Raw genomic sequence first — 18012 nt, 5'->3', positions numbered from 1 at the left:
TGCTGTGTCTCCTGAATTGCTTCCAGAAACTCCTGCTGTTCCACCTGTCTTTCCTGCTGGTGTCCTCTCTCAGTTAATTGTGGCCAGCTTCTCTCTCATGCCTCTGTAGTTGCCTTTATTCAGCTGTAATACCGTTACCCCCGATTCTATCTTCTCCCTTTCAAATTGCAGAGTAAATTCTATCATATCTTGGTCACTGCCTCACTGCACAATAATAAATCCAGTATTGCCTATTCCTAATGGGCTCCACCACAAGGTGCTCCAGAAAGCCATCATTCTTGCAATCCATAACAAACCTGATTTGCCCAGTCTACTCCTGCATATTTAAGTCCCCATGATCACTATAATCTTGCCTTTCTTAGACAGTGCTTCTATCTCCTAGTGTACCTTGTGTCCCACATCCTGGCTGCTGTTTGGAGGCCTTTACATAACTCCCGTTATGGTTTTTTTTTTCACTTATGTGGTTCCTCAAGTCTACACACACAGATTCAACATAATCTGACCCAACACAGTTTCTTGCTATCAATTTCTTACTAATAAGGCAGCCCCATCCCCTCTGTCCCACCTACCTGTCTTTTCGATAGGATGTCTATCCTTGGATATTTTGCTTCCAGTCTCGATCTCCTTACAGCCACATCTCCATGATGTCTGCCACATCATACCTGCCAATTTCGATCTCTGCCACAAGCTCACTTACCTTATTTGGTATACTGCGTACATTCAGATACAACACCTTCTGTCTTTTTGCTGTACTGCTTCTCATTGTCATCTCTTTATCCAATATGCTTGAAGTTAGATTCCTAACTAGATTCCCTAGTTTCTATGTAGATTGAAGTCACCCACGATTACTGCATTACCTTAGGTACACATCTGATGTCCACCCACTGCCATATTTTTCCAATAATGTTTGATGGTTTATAAATGACTCCTGCCACTTTTTGCATGCCTGATTGCTATTTCTTAGCTCCACCCAACAGACTGTACATCTTAGTTTTGTAAGCTAAGTTCCTCTCTCATAAATGTACCAATCCCATTTCTTTTGTCAGCAGTATTCCACCTCCTTTCCTGTTTGTCCGTCCTTCTTGTCTATCAGAAATCCTTAAATATTTGGTTCCCATTGGGCCAACCTGCAATCGTGTGTCTCTAATGACAATTATTATCATACCTGTCTCTGGAATCAATTCACCTCTCTTGTGTGAAATGACTTTCAAAGCTGCTTGTCCTTTGCATCTCTTCTTCCAAGCTTCTACATGCAGTAAAGATTCAGGAGAGCAGAGTGGGAGCAATTTTAACCAAATCGGTCATCAAAGCCTCAGCACTTGTGAAACATCAGGATTTGCATCTCAAGGGCATTAGAGCTTGAGTGGGAACCCAAAACCATGAAAAGGAAGTTGCAAGGAAGAGACCACGACCCAGAGATCAGGAACTGGGGAAAGAGGGCACAGCTTAGAGGTAAGGCAGAGAAATATTGCAGCTTGGATGGCTGAGGAGCACAAAGTTGATTGAGTTTTTTGATGAAGTAACAAAGAGGACTGATGAGGGTAGAGCAGTAGATGTGATCTACATGGACCTCAGTAAGATGTTCGACACGGTTCCCCATGGGAGACTGATTAGCAAGGTTAGATCGCATGGAACAAAGGGAGAACTAGCCATTTGGATACAGAACTGGCTCAAAGGTAGAGGACAGAGGGTGGTGGTGGAGGGTTGTTTTTCAGACTGGAGACCTGTGACCAGTGGAGTGCCACAAGGATCGGTGCTGGGTCTGCTACTTTTTGTCATTTACATAAATGACTTGAATGTGAGCATAAGAGGTACAGTTAGTAAGTTTGCAGATGACACCAAAATTAGAGGTGTAGTGGACAGCGAAGAAGGTTACCTCAGATTACAACAGGATCTTGATCAAATGGACCGAGAAATGGCAGATGGAGTTTAATTCAGATAAATGAGAGGTACTGCATTTTGGGGCAGTTTAAGGTGAGAATTTCAGAGCTTAGGGTCTGGGCAGCTGAAGGCACTGTCACTAACGGTGGTGCAATTAAAATCCAGTATCATTGAGTACACAATTAGATGAGTATTTCAAGAGTACTGTGGAGATGGAGCAAGTTACAGAGAAAAGTCAGCGAGTGATTTGTAATAGTTAACAGAGCTTTTAACTCAAGGCTTTTCTCAACCAGAGGCCAGTATAGGTCAGTCAGCAGGGGTGAGGAGTGCTAAGGTAATTGCCTAGTTTCCAGGGTGTGGAATCAGAGGCATGAGCAGAGTGGTGAGTGCACAATGTAACCGAGACCAAACTGAAAAAGTAACGCTATAGGAGAGCTGTGACCAGATTGGCTGATCGAAAATCTATGCTCAGTTTAAAAACAAAACTGCAAAATCACTTAATTTATTAACTAACTAGAGATTAACTAACTAATAAATTAGTTGTAGAGCTGGAATCCGAGCTTTGGACAATGCGGCACATCTGGGAGGTGGAGAACTACCTGCACGCTTTATAATGTCATCCCGTTCTCCCCTCAGTTGAAGCAAAACGCTCAGAGACACAGTGTAGGGTCTGGGCAGCTGAAGGCACTGTCACTAACGGTGGTGCAATTAAAATCCAGTATCATTGAGTACACAATTAGATGAGTGAGAGTATAGCAACCTCCTCCATCTTTATTCCGGGCCCTGGAGGGAGAGAGAACAATCACCCACGTGCACAGGGACATGAGTTCACAGTCTTCTCTGGAACAGCAGTTTCTCAATGAACTATATCGTCATTTTACAGGAAGGAGCATCCAGAAAAGGCAACATACAAAGTAATTGGGTGATTGTTACAATCAGCGAGTATCAATAGCAGAGACCAAGCTCTCTACTGTTATACAGTGAATGGTCTTAACATTGTTAACTGGATTAATACAATGGATACATTTCACCTTGTTAGCTGACTTGACATACTGAAAGCTTCCAATATTGTTAAATGGCTCAGCATAATGAATGCCTTTCCATCTTGTTAACCCATTACCCTTACCTCCAGCACCCCATTGTTAACAGTAAGTTCTTATCTGATCTGAGTCATGCTAGTTATGACTCATACAAAAAATGCTACTTTCAAATTAATGCAGCTTGTGATTTAAGTTAACGTTACATTTAAAGACTTCAATGTTGTCATTCACATACCATTTCAAACTGAGTCAAATAATGTGTCCCAGGCTCATTAGGTTTAGTTTAGAATTGCACAAAATATTACCATAGGAACCAATGCCCAGTTCTTTACTGACGGCTCAAATGGTCTATTCTAGACAAGGAGTGCTTGGGGCCAGTTACTAATTCTTAGCAAGTTAATGAACAATCATGTAAGCTCCAATCTAAAATTGGGTCTTTAAGGTCAAATTCGAGAGTGGTGTTTTTGTATATTTACCTTCTATCTGGGTTTGAAAGATGCTGTCAAGTTAGGTTTGTGGTAGTCTGTAGGATGTTGAAGGTGTGGGATCCAGTGACATTAATAAGTTTGGATGTTAAGGATTGATAGCTGGGCTCTCCCTTGGAGATGTTGCTCATTGTGTCACAAAACCTGTTTCCACACTGCAGGGAATCTAATCTAATCTAATCTAAAACACACTGGGGTAGCATTTCAAACTGAGGCTCGTGTCAAAAAAAAGCCTCCCAGGCTCATTAAATAACATGCACCTATCCTGGGTAGAAATAAAGGCCTGCTACTCTCAGAGCCGTCACAAAAGTGAAAGATTTCAAAAGATATGTAGAATTTCCTATCGTTTAGAACCAGGTCGAGAGAACTAATGACAGTTGTTGGCAGGTGACAAGCCATTGCCGTCAATAACTGTGACACAAATATTATTTTCCACTTAATCAGTCCGAGACCTGAATGCTCCAGTATCCAAGAAATGGCAAAAACTAAACACTGTACAGCATCTATAAATATCGTCACTTCTGACTTTATGATGGAAATAAAGTCCTTGATGAAGCAGCTGATGATGATTGAGCCCAGGACTGTATCCTGAGAAACTGAAGGGCTCTTGTGACAGAGTGAAAATGTCCTTATCTCTGGGCTGGGAGGTAAGAGTTCAAATCCCACCTGTGCTGGAGGTGGGTTGTAATTTATCTGAAGAGGCGGATTAAAAATAATCTATCCTGCAGAACCAAAAGGGCTCTTGTGGTGCAGTGGTGGTGTCCGTTTCTCTGGGCAAGGCGGCCTGGGGTCAAATTCCACCTGCTCCAGAGGGGTGTCAAAAAATGCCTGATCAGATGCATTGAAAATATCTGTCCTGAGGAACTCTGAGTTCTTGTGGAAACAGTTGTAGGGTCATCACTTCTGAACCAGGAAGCTCGGGTTCAAGTCCTACCTGCTCCAGAGCTGTGTAATAACATTTGATTGGCCTGCTTAGAAAATACTGACACTGAGAAACTCCTTAATGCCCCAGGGCTGGGGTCAATGACCCTAGCCATCACAACAGTCTTCCTTTGGTTGGAGACTTACTTAGCACAGAGAGGATTTCCACTGACTTCAATTTTGCTTGGGCTTCTCATGTCACATTCGATCACACCGTGTGTTCATGTCAAGTGCAGTGTTTGAGCTGAAGCCAAAAATCCTGTGGGATCTACAGTCAACACTGGTGGGCTCCCCGGTCAGCTTCATGTTGGCAGTATGCAAGTAGACTATGACCTCAAGCTCTGGTAGGGACAGGACATACTGAGGGATGGTGATGCTTGGAATGTAGAATGAAAAGGATGGTTTAGTGATAACGTGCCAGGCAGCTGGGAGAACTCTGTGGGATAGTTCTTCCAACTTCAGTCCCAGTTGCCTATGAAGAAAAACTGCTGGATATACTGGATAGGGTTGTAATTAACTTCATTCAATTTGTTCAAGAGTTTTTGAAGTGGGACTAGGATAGGATTTCTAATTGATTACAATTTTAGGGGCCTGGTCCTCAACACTGCACCTGCCAGGAATAAAATTGTTGAAAGCAACTTCTGAATTTCCACATTAACCTGAACATATGCGAACTGCAGAAGTTATTGTTCTTTCAATGGAATAACGACTGAATATGAAGTACAATCATTGCAAACACAGGCCAATTTGTTTTTAGTTCAAAGAGCAAATCGAAAGTTAATTGGATTATATGGAGGTTTGGTTAGAGCCTCACTGAGCATATTCAACAGTGTGTAGGTAACCTGAAGTAGTTCTTCTCCTGAAAAAGATTTTTAAAAATTCATCTTAGAGCAAGTGACAGACAATCCTGAAATTGGATGTTACACCCTGAGGTGGTCTGCCCCTATCATTAAATATTGGCAGCAACAGCAAAGCTCTGGGATCCATTTACAAATAAAACCAGTTCTGCTCACCCCAATAAACCATACAAGACAGACCTCTAACTTCCTAACAGGCTTTCTCATCGGTCAAAAAGGTAAAAAATGAGGTCTGCAGATGCTGGAGATCAGAGCTGAAAATGTGTTGCTGGTTAAGCAGCATCCAAGGAACAGGAAATTCGACGTTTCGGGCGTAAGCCCTCATCGGTCTCCACACAAGATGCACAAAAGCAAATAACACTTTGTAAACAAAAAAGTAGTATTGGTACGGTTTACTGGAAGACAGATGGATGCAATAATGTAAACAACAAAACAACATCCCGTACACAAGTAAAGTAGCTATTTCTGAACAAAACTTTTAATAATATTTAAACAACATCCAGGGATGATATTTTAATCCTGCACAGATTTAATACAAACTCAACATATCATTTGTAAGATCTGGTTGAGCTAGAAATTGGCCTTGCCTTGTTATGGAATTTTAGTGGTCCTATAATTAAGGTTACAAATCCATGCTTAATTAAAGGGCAAGTCTAATCTATTAAACCGGCCTGGTAATGTTATGAATGAGCAGTCCTCCCACAACTTACTCTCTCCATATATGAGCACACAGATTACTTTTTATATTCGGAGCACAACTCAACCAGTTGGAAAAAATACCAAAAAAAATTCATAAGATTTTAATTAGATTAGATTAGATTAGATTACTTACAGTGTGGAAACAGGCCCTTCGGCCCAACAAGTCCACACCAAGCCGCCGAAGCGCAACCCACCCATACCCCTACATTTTACCCCTTACCTAACACTACGGGCAATTTAGCATGGCCAATTCACCTGACCCGCACATCTTTGGACTGTGGGAGGAAACCGGAGCACCCGGAGGAAACCCACGCAGACACGGGGAGAACGTGCAAACTCCACACAGTCGCCTGAGTCGGGAATTGAACCCAGGTCTCAGGCGCTGTGAGGCAGCAGTGCTAACTGCTGTGCCACCGTGCCGCCCACACATTGTGGAATAATTCAACAGACTACATTCCCATTTAATATGAAAATCCAAATAAAACATTTGCCTGGAGATACAGCATGATAAAGAGGATTTGTTTATGGTTAAAACCCACTTTCAGTGAGTTTATTTAACCCAATGAGCATTTTCTAAAGGATACCTTCACGTTGGCTGCAGAAGCAAACACAGAACACCTACAGAAGTTCAAAATCATTCTTTTATTAACTCAGTCATCTCAAACTACCTGTACGCTATTTACAGCACTATAAAAGGTTAATGTCAACACTTTTTTTTAAAGATGAGATTACAATCCCTACAGTGTGGAAACAGACCCTTCAGCCCAACAACTCCACACCGACCCTCCGAAGAGTAACCCACCCAGACCCATTTCCCTCTGACTAATGCACCGGGCGGAGCACTCAGAGGAACCCACGCAGCCAGAGGGAGAATGTGCAAACGCTGCACAGACAATCGCCTGAGGCTGGAATTGAACCACCGAGCCACTGTGCCACCCTCGCTTCAGGAATGCTGTCACCACAATAAAATGAGCAGAGGAAAACTCACGTTCTTTGTCCAGGAATCGAACCTGGGCCGCAGTGGTGACAGCGCCGATTCCTAACCACTAGACCACCAGGGAAGGCAAATTTTTGCCTTTCTGATTTGCTCTTGTACCTGCATAATCACACAATCTAAACCAAGCCCTAAGAACCAGTCAGAAGACAATAAACCACAGCCATCCACTTCTGCAACCACAACTGCACCTGAAGGTGATGACGACTTCTGTGCCTGCATTAACAACTTTCCTTCAATTGAACGTGTTACATTAGTGTAATGTGATTTGACACACCTCTGGAGCAGGTGGGATTTGAACCTGGGCCGCCTTGCCCAGAGGAAGGGACACCACCACTGCACAATAAGAGCCCAACAGTTCCTCAAGATATAGATTATTTTAATCCGCCTCTTCAGACAAATTACAACCCACCTCCAGCACAGGTGGGATTTGAACTCACACCTTCCAGCCCAGAGATAAGGACATTTTCACTCTGTCACAAGAGCCCTTCAGTTTCTCAGGATACAGTCCTGGGCTCAATCATCATCAGCTGCTTCATCAGTTCGTTCTCTCCATCACTGTAGCTCAATATTAATGGAAACTGTTCTGGTCAGTTATTGCTGAAAATGTGTTGCTGGAAAAGCACAGCAGGTCAGGCAGCATCCAAGGAACCGGTGATTCGACGTTTCGGGCATATTGGCCGGGACTGAGATTTCGATATATAATTGCAAAACTGTGACCAGTCAGCATTGTTCCTATATTTGCAGTTAAATATAGAAACCTGAAAGGTGGCTGTCAGGGATATCATGCTCCTCAGGTCAATAAGTGCCATGCCTTCGATGTAGACAGCAAAACTCTAGCCATTATCTTAGGCTGTAAAGGTCATGTCAGACAAATTGAAGAGTTATAGAGTTGAACAGCATGGAAACAGACCTTTCGACCCCACTTGTCCATGCTGACCAGATATCCTAAATTAATCTAGTCCCGTCTGCCAGCATTTTGTCCACATCCCTTTAAACCCCTCCTATTCTTATACCCATCCACATGCCTTGTAAATGTTGCAATTGTACCAACCACTACCACTTCCTCTAGTAGCTCATTCCATACACACACCACACTCTGTGAAAAGGTTGTCACTTCGGTCCCTTTTAAATCTTCCCCCACTCACCTTAAACCTATGCTCTCTTATTTGGGATTCCATTACACTGGGGAAAAGACCTTGGCTGTTCACCCTATCCATACCCCTCATGATTTTATAAACTTCTACAAGGTCACCCCTCAACACTCCAGGGAAAATAGTTCCAGCCTGTTCAACCTCTCCCTATAGTTCAAACCCTCCAACCCTGGTAACATCCTTGTTCAAAATCTTTTCTGAACCCTTTCAAGTTTCACAACATTCTTCCGATAGGCAGGAGACCAGAATTGAATGCTGTATTTCAAAAGTGGCCTCACCAATGTCCTGTACAGCCGCAACATGACCTCCCAACTCCTGTACTCAATGCACTGACCAATAAAGGAAAGCATACCAAGTGCATTCTTCACTATCCTGTCTAGCTGCAACTCGACTTTCAAGGTACTGTGAACCTGCCCTCCAAGGTCTCTTTGTTCAGCAACCCTCCCCAGGACCTTACCATTAAATGTATAAGTCCTGCCCTGATTTGCCTTTCCAAAAATGCAGCACCTCACATTTATCTAAATTAAACCCCAATTGCCACCCCTCAGCCCTTTGGCCCATCTGAACAATGTCCCGCCATACACTGAAATAACCTTCTTTGCTGTCCACTACACCACCGATTTTGGGGTCATCTGCAAACTTATTAACCATACCCTCCTTTCTATTACCTTTCATGCCTAACCTGTATGAAAGGTTATACATGCATAACCCTGTTTATGTGGAATTAATTTTAACAATTTAAGTTTAAAATGCCATTAGGAGCAGCAGTGGGAGATCCAAGAGGTATCAATCTTTATATTAAAACAATTAAACAATAAGCCAGGGAGATAAGCAACAATATGTACATGGCCAGGATCACTACATAGCAGACTAGGAATATGCTCTAGGTCAGGATCACTATGAAGCACACTGCGAGAACAGTGCAGCAGGATGGGAAATCACAGTGACAGGAAAAAGGCAAACTGTGACATCACAAAGATTCTGTGTTAATTGGCTGGTAAATATTGTAGCTTAGCTGTCCCTTCCCTGAAGTTAAGTAGTTAGTTTAAGGAGCTGAGAAATTAAGAAAAGCATTTTCTTGATTAAAAGAAGTTACTCAAAACCTTTCAGTTAATCTCCCGCTCAGTGATAACAGAAGTGGAGTGAGTATCTGGTGAGCCTTTTAGACAGCAAATTTATTAACTAATCAACAGAGGAATGGCCAGACCTGCTCAGTTTCTCTAGCAACTTCTGTTTTTGTTTCAGATCTTCCGCATCCGCAATTCCTGGTTTTAATTATGTTCGCACATTCCTTTGGAGCAGGTGACCCTTGAGCCAAAACATCTGACTCAGAGGCAGTATCGCTACCACTGTCCCACAAAAGCCCTTTGGTCCATAACTTTGTATGCTATGGCATTTCAAGCATTCATCTAAATACTTAAATATTGGAAAGCTACCAACTCTACCATTCCTTTGAACAATGAATTCCAGACACTCAACCCCTTCTCCCTCAAATCCCATGTGTGTTGAAAAGCCACTAAGACCCCTTCATCCTTATCAAGAGGAGTGCTAATCTTCTCTCCTTTCATACTACACATCGGAACGTTGATATACAAAAGGATTGTGGGATGCAAGTCCATAGCTCCTTGAAAGTGGAAACACAAGTGAATAAGATGGTGAAGAAAGCATATGGCATGCTGACCTTCATCGGTTGGAGCACTGAGTACAAATGTGAGCAAGCCATATTGCAGGTGTATAAAGCTGATTGTGGAGGACATCACGGTTGGTGCACAACTCTTCTCCAAAATTTTAGAGAATTGCAATGTTATGACTGTGATTTTTTTTTCTTTAACCTGAATGACAATCTATACTCAGTGCTTTTTATCACAAATTTTATTTCTGGCTAGATATTTTTATATGATTACAGGTCATCATCATCAATAGGAACAATTTGAAGTAATGATAGAAAACAGCATCACGAGGCAACATAAAACATTTAAAGTTTGGGAGAAGATTTGTAGCTCGGGTGTTCGTTGTTGTGGTTCTGTTCGCCGAGCTGGGAATTTGTGTTGCAGATGTTTCGTCCCCTGTCTAGGTGACATCCTCAGTGCTTGGGAGCCTCCTGTGAAGCGCTTCTGTGATCTCCCCTTCGGCATTTATAGTGATTTGTATCTGTCGCTTCCGGTTGTCAGTTCCAGCTGTCCACTGCAGTGGCCGGTATATTGGGTCCAGGTTGAAGGGGTCCACATCGACCTGGTCCCAATATACCGGCCACTGCAGCGGACAGCTGGAACTGACAACCGGAAGCGGCAGATTCAAACCACTACAAATGGGGGAGGAAAGATCACAGAAGCGCTTCACAGGAGGCTCCCAAGCACTGAGGATGTCACCTAGAAAGGCGACGAACGTTTAAAACAACAATTCCCAGCTCGGCGAACAGAACCACAATAAAACATTTAAGCACACTGGCTCACATCTGACCTTTCCTTGAAGTGTATTAGTAGTGATAAAATACTAAAATAAGCCTAATAACACTGCTTAAAAGTTAGAAATTCTTCATAAGATAAAAATGTCCTCCATTAGTATCATCACAGGTTTCAACAATACTTTTCTGTATTCCAATTGTCAACAGTCAGGTGAAAATTCAAGTTCCCTGTAACTCAAGTCACTCATTCATAAAGTTCTTTCAGGAACATCACAGCAATGAAAACACATCAAGTTTCAATACTTTGTAATGTTACATTTACATGTCTATTTTTGTAGAACTCCAACACATGAAAATTCAGATAACATTTCAAATGAATTTGAAATTTGTGCTCAGTTAATCATGTAATCTGAACTCCCAGAAAAAAATAACAGCTTTACTGTAATCGGTTTTGGCCAGCCTACGAGTTTAGAACTTATAGGAGGTTGTTTGATGGAGAACTCTTTTACAAAATGTAGCAAGGTGCAATTTGAACCAGCATTTCAGAAGACCAGCTTTGTATTATTTTCACTTTAAATTATTGCAATTAAGTGAGTGAGCAATTGATAAACAAGAAGAAATTTTGGTCTCCTTCCTACCGGAAAGTTGTTGTGAAACTTGAAAGGGTTCAGAAAAGATCTACAAGGATGTTGCCAGGATTGGAGGATTTGAGCTATAGGGAGAGGCTGAAAGGCTGGGGCTGTGTTCTCTGGAGCGTTGGAGGCTGAGGGGTGACCTTATCGAGGTTATAAAATCATGAAGGGCATGATTAGATTAGATTCCCTATAGTGTGGAAACAGGCCCTTCGACCCAACAAGTCCACATCGACCCTCCGAAATGTAACCCATCCAGACCCATTTCCTTCTGACTAACTTACCTGACACTATGGGCAATTTAGCATGGCCAATTCACCTAACCTGCACAACTTTGGGCTGTGGGAGGAAACCGAAGCACCCGGAGGAAACGGCTTGTTGGGCCGAAGGGCCTGTTTCCACACTGTAAGTAATCTAATCTAAGCTAATTTTCCTAGTCAGGCTTTTTCACATGGGTGAGAAAACTTTTACCGTTTGTTCTGTCTCATTAAGATCAGTGCAGTTGAAATCCCCATGATTATTGTCCTAATTTATCTGCATCTTTTTTCACCTCATTGCTATCATTAGGTGATTACATCTGATACTGTAATTTACTCTTGACCATCTTTTATTTATAGCCATACGTATTCTACTTTTGCCTTGCTAAAAGTGTTGTCTCTTTACTTATTCTGACTAAGTACATCCGAATAGAGTCAGTTCTGTTAGAATGCATGTTTCTTCAACACAAATTGGCTACAATGCGATTGAAGAATTTAGACCATTATTTGTAGAATGCCAACTTCCCTCACCTGTATTGGCTATAACGTGATTCCGGGCCCATTGGTTTGAATGGTGTTGCTATTACTTGATTTTCTTATAACACGGGATCACACAGGAACAGAACTATTGCGTTATACCTGGACAGACTAAGTACATTTACTCTATATCCCTGTACTTCTTCTCTATCATTTCTAAATGTTACACACTGCAACATTTAGTTTCAGTGCAAATATTTCTGCAGCTTTGTCTCAGTGCCTTAACTAATGACGAAATCTCTCCTCATTCCTGATGAAGGGCTTATGCCCGAAACGTCGAATTTCCTGTTCCTTGGATGCTGCCTAACCTGTTGTGCTTTAACCAGCAACACATTTTCAGCTGTGATCTCCAGCATTTGCAGACCTCATTTTTTACCCTAATGACGGAGATGTAAATGTGGGAGAATTAGCTCTAAGCTTGAAGATAATGCAAAGCTATGCACAATGGAGGCTGCTGGTCTTAGTATTGGAGGAATGCACTACATGTTTAGTGATTTGTTTAAATTAGCAATTCAATTTCCACACAGGAGAACTCTTAACACTACACATAAATATAACTAACACTGACTGAGGATAATTGAAGCAAATGGTGAAAGACAAAGGAATATCTGTATGATATAGTCCAACATTGTCTAAACTAGCTCATGACTAGTGTCAAGAAACTACACTTCCCATCACGATGAATACACATCCTTAAAATTAGTATTTTTCCCACTGCTTTCCCCATTAGCAACTGATTCCTGCATTTACTTTCCTTAATCATCTAAAAACAAATTTTCTGCTTCTGCATTCCGAAAACACGTCAGAGCACAAATAAGGAAATTGCACACCTCCAACCTGTGGTTACTGTTAGGAGGCATGAGCTAATGTTTGATTTCAAATAATTGCATCTGTCTCTACTTTTATCAATAACTGCCTGAGCCTGGAAAGGGGAGGAAAAAGAATTGATAATACCTACAGAGGTTATTTCAACCTATGACATAAAAATAGACATAAATGGCACCATAATCAACTTTTCTTTTCCAATAGTGATTGAGAATTTGTATAAGAGGGCTCGGAATGAAGGTGAATAGGGTAGAGTCATTCTGTGTCTGAGTATTTGCTTCAATTGATGTGGAGATAAGGAAATGGGATGACAATAAAGGCAGGTCAGGCAGGAGTCCAAACAAATAACTACAATCGGACAGTGTCTGCGAAGCCCAGAACACCAGTATCTCGAGACGGACGGCCAACAAGGTAAGATTTTAAACTCGGCACCCCTCTGGATATTCCTGTGTGTTGGAGTCCCCTATGTAAAAGGGGGTTAAAGTCCCCTGAAGAAATGCAGCTTCGAGTACCACAGACACGAGGTTTGAGGCTCTGGAGCATAAAATACAGTTAGAAATCAGGAATGTCAAACAAAGACATCTGAACAAAATTTGGTACCTCCAAAAGTTATTGCCTTTCTCCCCCACAGCTCCCATTAAAAGTACTTTTAGGACCACATGGTGTCACTGGGAAAAGAGGGAGGAAGTGGAGCTGGTCGCCCAGACCCCAACAGTGAAATGCATTACCTGTCAGTGAAGCTTTGTCTGGGTTTTCGTTGAGAGTCTCAACTTCTAGGCTGTAGACGCGATTCGGAGAGTCTTTCTCCCAGGAGAGGGAGTGGCATGGACTGCGGCGCTGTGTGGTCCGCTGCAAAGGGTTTTCTCTTTTTATAAGTGTAACTTCATCGAGAGGATGTGAAAGAAAGAGAAACGCTGAAATTAAGATTGTACTAATACTTGGGTGGGTGGGGGGTTGGGGGAAAGTTTCAATGTAAATTGTGCCATGCTGAGAGGGTTTGATATTTAAATATCTTTGTTTGTTAAAATACTGGTTCAGGAAATCCTTTTAAGTGACTGGTTTGCCTTGTTTGAATCAGGATCTCAGTTCAGTGTTTTGTGGGCTATGTAATAGAGCAGATTGGGTTTTTACATTCATATTATACAACACTATATCCTTTTAAAATTATCAAACATGTAACCTCAAACAAATTGATTGAGGACTTTGAGTCCCGATGTGCATGAAATTCTACAACGCCTGCTTCAAAACACAACTGTGTCAGTCATCATGCTTTAGCCAGATGAGAGTATTGTATTAAAATATTTTCCTTTTTGTGAACACTCTGCATTAAAAAAAAGTGCATGTTGAGTTTGATGTTTTGTTAAGATTTTAGAGAATGATCAGAACTCGAGGCTGGTGATCTCTCCCAAAGTTGCCACTCTAATTCCAACTGTTTCATTTGGGAAGATTCATTTGGAGAACATATTTTAATATATTCTGCATTTGTTTCCCATGAATATTTGAGATTGAAATCTCAACTGAAACTGCCTCTTCAATAGCTGAAACACAGAAAACATGCTGTTGTGGGTGGCACAGTGGTTAGCACTGCTGCCTCACAGCGCCATAGACCCGGGTTCAATTCCCGCCTCAGGCGACTGTGTGGAGTTTGCACATTCTCCCCGTGTCTGCGTGGGTTTCCTCCGGGTGCTCCTGTTTCCTCCCACAGTCCAAAGATGTGCAGGTTAGGTGAATTGGCTATGCTAAATTGCCCATAATGTTAGGTGAAGGGGAAAATGAGGGGAATGGGACTGGCTGGGCTGCGCTTCAGCGGGTTGGTGTGGACTTGGTGGGCCGAAGGGCCTGTTTCCGCGCTGTAAGTAATGTAAGTTTTCTTCCTGTTCCAAATGTTTGAAATGCTTTTCCTGACAGCTTTCACATTAGCCAAGTATTAATTTGTTAAAGAAAATAATTTTTGAATAACCTGAATGAGGTCCCCCGAAAGTTTGATTTTAGGACCACTAATTGTGGTTTATAATTGACTGATTTGTTTAAACAATACAATTTAGATTGTATAAAACCTGATGATGCCATAAGTAGTGAACAGAGTAACAGACTCAATAATTCAAAGAATGTTGGATTAGGCAGCCACAGTTTTGTGTAGTTAAATATGTGACAGTCTTCGTCCTGATACCCACCTTGGTAAGGAAGGAACGAGAGGGAGGAAATGCAGAGATACTTTCAGCAGCTAACATCATCTCTCGAGTTTCTCCACTCACAGGTGAAGCACGCCTTTGGACCACTGCCCACCCCTCCACAACCTGATCCAACGGATTCAATCAGCTCCCCAGTCAGGAGCATGAAAAGTCAAGAAGCTAACAACAGTGAAGAGGAGGTCTGTACGCTTTTTGTCAGTGACCTTCCTGTGGACATTAAACCATGCGTGCTTTACCTTGTCCTTCGATCACTTAAGGGATATGAAGGTTCACTGATCAAGCTAACATCACAACAGCCAGTTGGCTTTGTTACATTTAACAGCAGGGTGGGAGCAGACGCAGCGTCAAATGCAGCGTTCACCGAGCCTGCTGCTGTACTGCACACTCCGATGTGCTGGTATCCTCCACCTGAAGCATCTCCACAAGGATGGAAGTCTCATCAGCTTTGTTAAGTATTTACCTGCCCTTATCCAAGAATTCAGATTTCTCTGTGCGGTGATACAGAATGACAGACTGGATTTTGTTCTCAGGTCAGACTTTACTGAAGGGGATTTTGCAGAACTGGCTCATTTCCACTCAACCTGGAGGGGGTGGAGTGGTCACTAAGGACCGTGGATTTAAGAACTTTACTGGTGAATTTTTTTTCCACGTAGAAGGATTCTGCAGATTCTATCTACTGCATGGACTAGTAATTTTTGTTGATATAATCACTGTATGCTGCGTGTCAATACTTGCTTAAGTACTGGGAGTAAGATTTTATGAAAAAGGTGGTAGCGTCATCCAGGTGGTTATCATGAAATGATAAAAGGAGGGAAGGAGAATGTGTATAAGGTATGAACAGGTAGGAAAAGAATTAAGTTAAGGGTTGCAGGACAAAGGCTCAGCTAGCATGACTTTGACCAGATAAGAACTTGCAGAAAACAATGAGGTGCTGGAGGCGAGGGTCGTGGTTTAACGAGGTGAAGAACATCTATTGTGTAATGCCAGTTAATGAGGTGACATTGTGCAATGCCAAATGGCTTAATATTTCCTGTTGATGCTCGCTGATTGTAACAGCCACCCAATCAATATAGAGCTAAAAATCACACAACATCAGGATGCTGCTCCTGATGAAGCTAGTGTGCTTCCAATTAAACATGTTGGACCATAACCTGACACCTGATGATGAGATTTTTTAAACTTTGTACATCCCAGTCCAACATCGGCATCTCCAAATCAATATAGATGTTGCCTTGTTTGGATGCTGCCTCCTGGAGAGGACTATATAATTCCTTAAGAATCTGCTATTTGAGAGAAGACTGAGAACTCATGTCTTTGTGTACATGGGCGATTGCTTTCTCTCCATGGCTCAGAGTAAAGGTAAAGAAGGTAGAGCCATCGTGTGTCTGAGTGCTTGTATTGACTGACATGGGGATACTGGAACGGGAGGACAAGGTAATCCAATTTATGTGGCTCACTTTGACCCTTGTTCTCAAAAGTCACAGCCCTGAAATCTATTAGTCCTCAATATTGAATTTAATTATCCTTCCCCTTTATTTGGGTCCATGCATATGACATTGAATTACTTGGGACATACAGCACGGAAACAGCTAACTGGATCCAAACAGTCCATTTCTACTTTACTCAAGCTTCCTCTCATGCTTTCTCATCCAATTTCATCATCATAAGCCTTATTCCTTTCTCCCTCATATACTACCTCAGATTCTCCCTTAGATGCATTCACATTAGACCCCACAATTACACCCTGTGGTAGCAAGGTCCATATTCTCATTACTGCCCAAGAGCTTCTTCTGAATTCTCCATTTAGTTCCTTAATAATTACCTTTTATCTACAGCCTCCAAATTTTGTTCTTCCCATAACTGGAAAATGGTCTTCTATGTCTATTGAATACTTTCATAATATTTTTTTAAAAAGTCATTCAAATAGCCCATCAAGAATCTCCTTTCAAGAGAAAAAGCAATGAAACCTACCGATCTTTACCCAACTGAAAACAACAAAAGCTGGAAATCACAGTGCACCCATGGACAGAGAGCAAGCTAACCTTTCAAGTCTAAATGGCTCTTCATCAGAGCTGAAGTGAAGTGTGGAAGGGACAGCGTTTATGCTACACTTTGAGCGGGATAGGGGTGGGGGCAGATGGTGTAGGATGTGGATGGAAAAAAGCTGTTGGCAGTTCAGGTTAAGTGATCAGAATGCGAGACTGGCAGATAAAAGGGGTGTCTCCAGAGTTGAAAGGACTTAAGTGGAATGGGGGGAGTGGAGGACAGGATAAACTAAAAGAAATGGGATTTGGCTCACAATTTAACCCCTTCCCCGGCGAGTATTTTTGGAGAAAGCGTTTTATTTTCAGACAAATTTTTAATTGCTTTTTTAATAGTATTTTTAATGCTGATTATGGAAATAACTTTTGTTTTTATCTATTTCCAACATTTTACTTGAAATTTTATTTTGAAGATACCATTTTCGGCAAAAACGAGATAACTCGTCTTCCCATATTTTTAAATTTTTTTTATTTAATGCTTTTTTTTCCCAACTTTATCATCAAAAGTAATGGGGAATTACACATTTATTTTACTTTTTTTTAAGCATGTCTTCTCAAAATTTTGTTAAATTTTTTTTTTCAATTTTCATAACCAAAAGTAAATGTAAATAAAATATTGTACTTATTTTATCTTTTATTTTACCTCATCTTCCCATACATCTTACTTTCTCTGGCATTTTATGAATGATTATTTGGTATGGTATTTTTCAAAGCATGGTACTACACATAAAGGTACATTACAGAGTTTACACATATATCGTGACTCCTTCCTGACTGGTTTCCCTGTATGGTCACGTTTCAGATAACACACGGCACATTTTCTTGTTGGATTTGTTTTCTTTTCTGTTGCTGGGACTTCCATTGGAAAATGTCCTGGTGTAAAACGCGAACATCCTGGTGAAGTCAAAGGTCTCCCTACTACTTTAGTAGATTGTAAATCTGCCCCATATTTTGCGATGATATCTCGTATAATCTGCATACGAAATTTCAGGTGTGAGAGGGCTTTTTTTCCTGCCTCAGTGACTGCTACATTGTACAAGATGTAAGAATTCCACACTGCAAGATCCATCAAATGGAAGAAGACTTTCTTGT

The 18012-nt window shown here is 41.6% G+C and overlaps 1 protein-coding gene and 1 pseudogene across 4 annotated transcripts in view; both read right to left on the bottom strand.

The window, feature by feature from the left end:
* arfip1 (ADP-ribosylation factor interacting protein 1 (arfaptin 1)) overlaps nucleotides 1–18012 on the bottom strand; it is a 215785-nt gene that overhangs the window by 178791 nt on the left and 18982 nt on the right. For 2 of the 4 annotated variants that reach the window (XM_060827505.1, XM_060827532.1), the window contains exon 2: nucleotides 13415–13567. The exons of the other annotated variants lie outside the window; for them this stretch is intronic. The gene's annotated coding sequence lies outside the window, so the exon portion shown is untranslated. The remainder of the gene's footprint in view (nucleotides 1–13414; nucleotides 13568–18012) is intronic. 4 annotated transcript variants of the gene reach the window in all.
* On the bottom strand, nucleotides 9486–9606 carry LOC132820967 (U6atac minor spliceosomal RNA; annotated as a pseudogene).

This window comes from Hemiscyllium ocellatum, chromosome 1 (assembly GCF_020745735.1).
Source record: "Hemiscyllium ocellatum isolate sHemOce1 chromosome 1, sHemOce1.pat.X.cur, whole genome shotgun sequence".
In the NCBI taxonomy this organism is placed as follows: domain Eukaryota; kingdom Metazoa; phylum Chordata; class Chondrichthyes; order Orectolobiformes; family Hemiscylliidae; genus Hemiscyllium; species Hemiscyllium ocellatum.
This window is presented reverse-complemented; position numbering and strand designations above follow the sequence as displayed.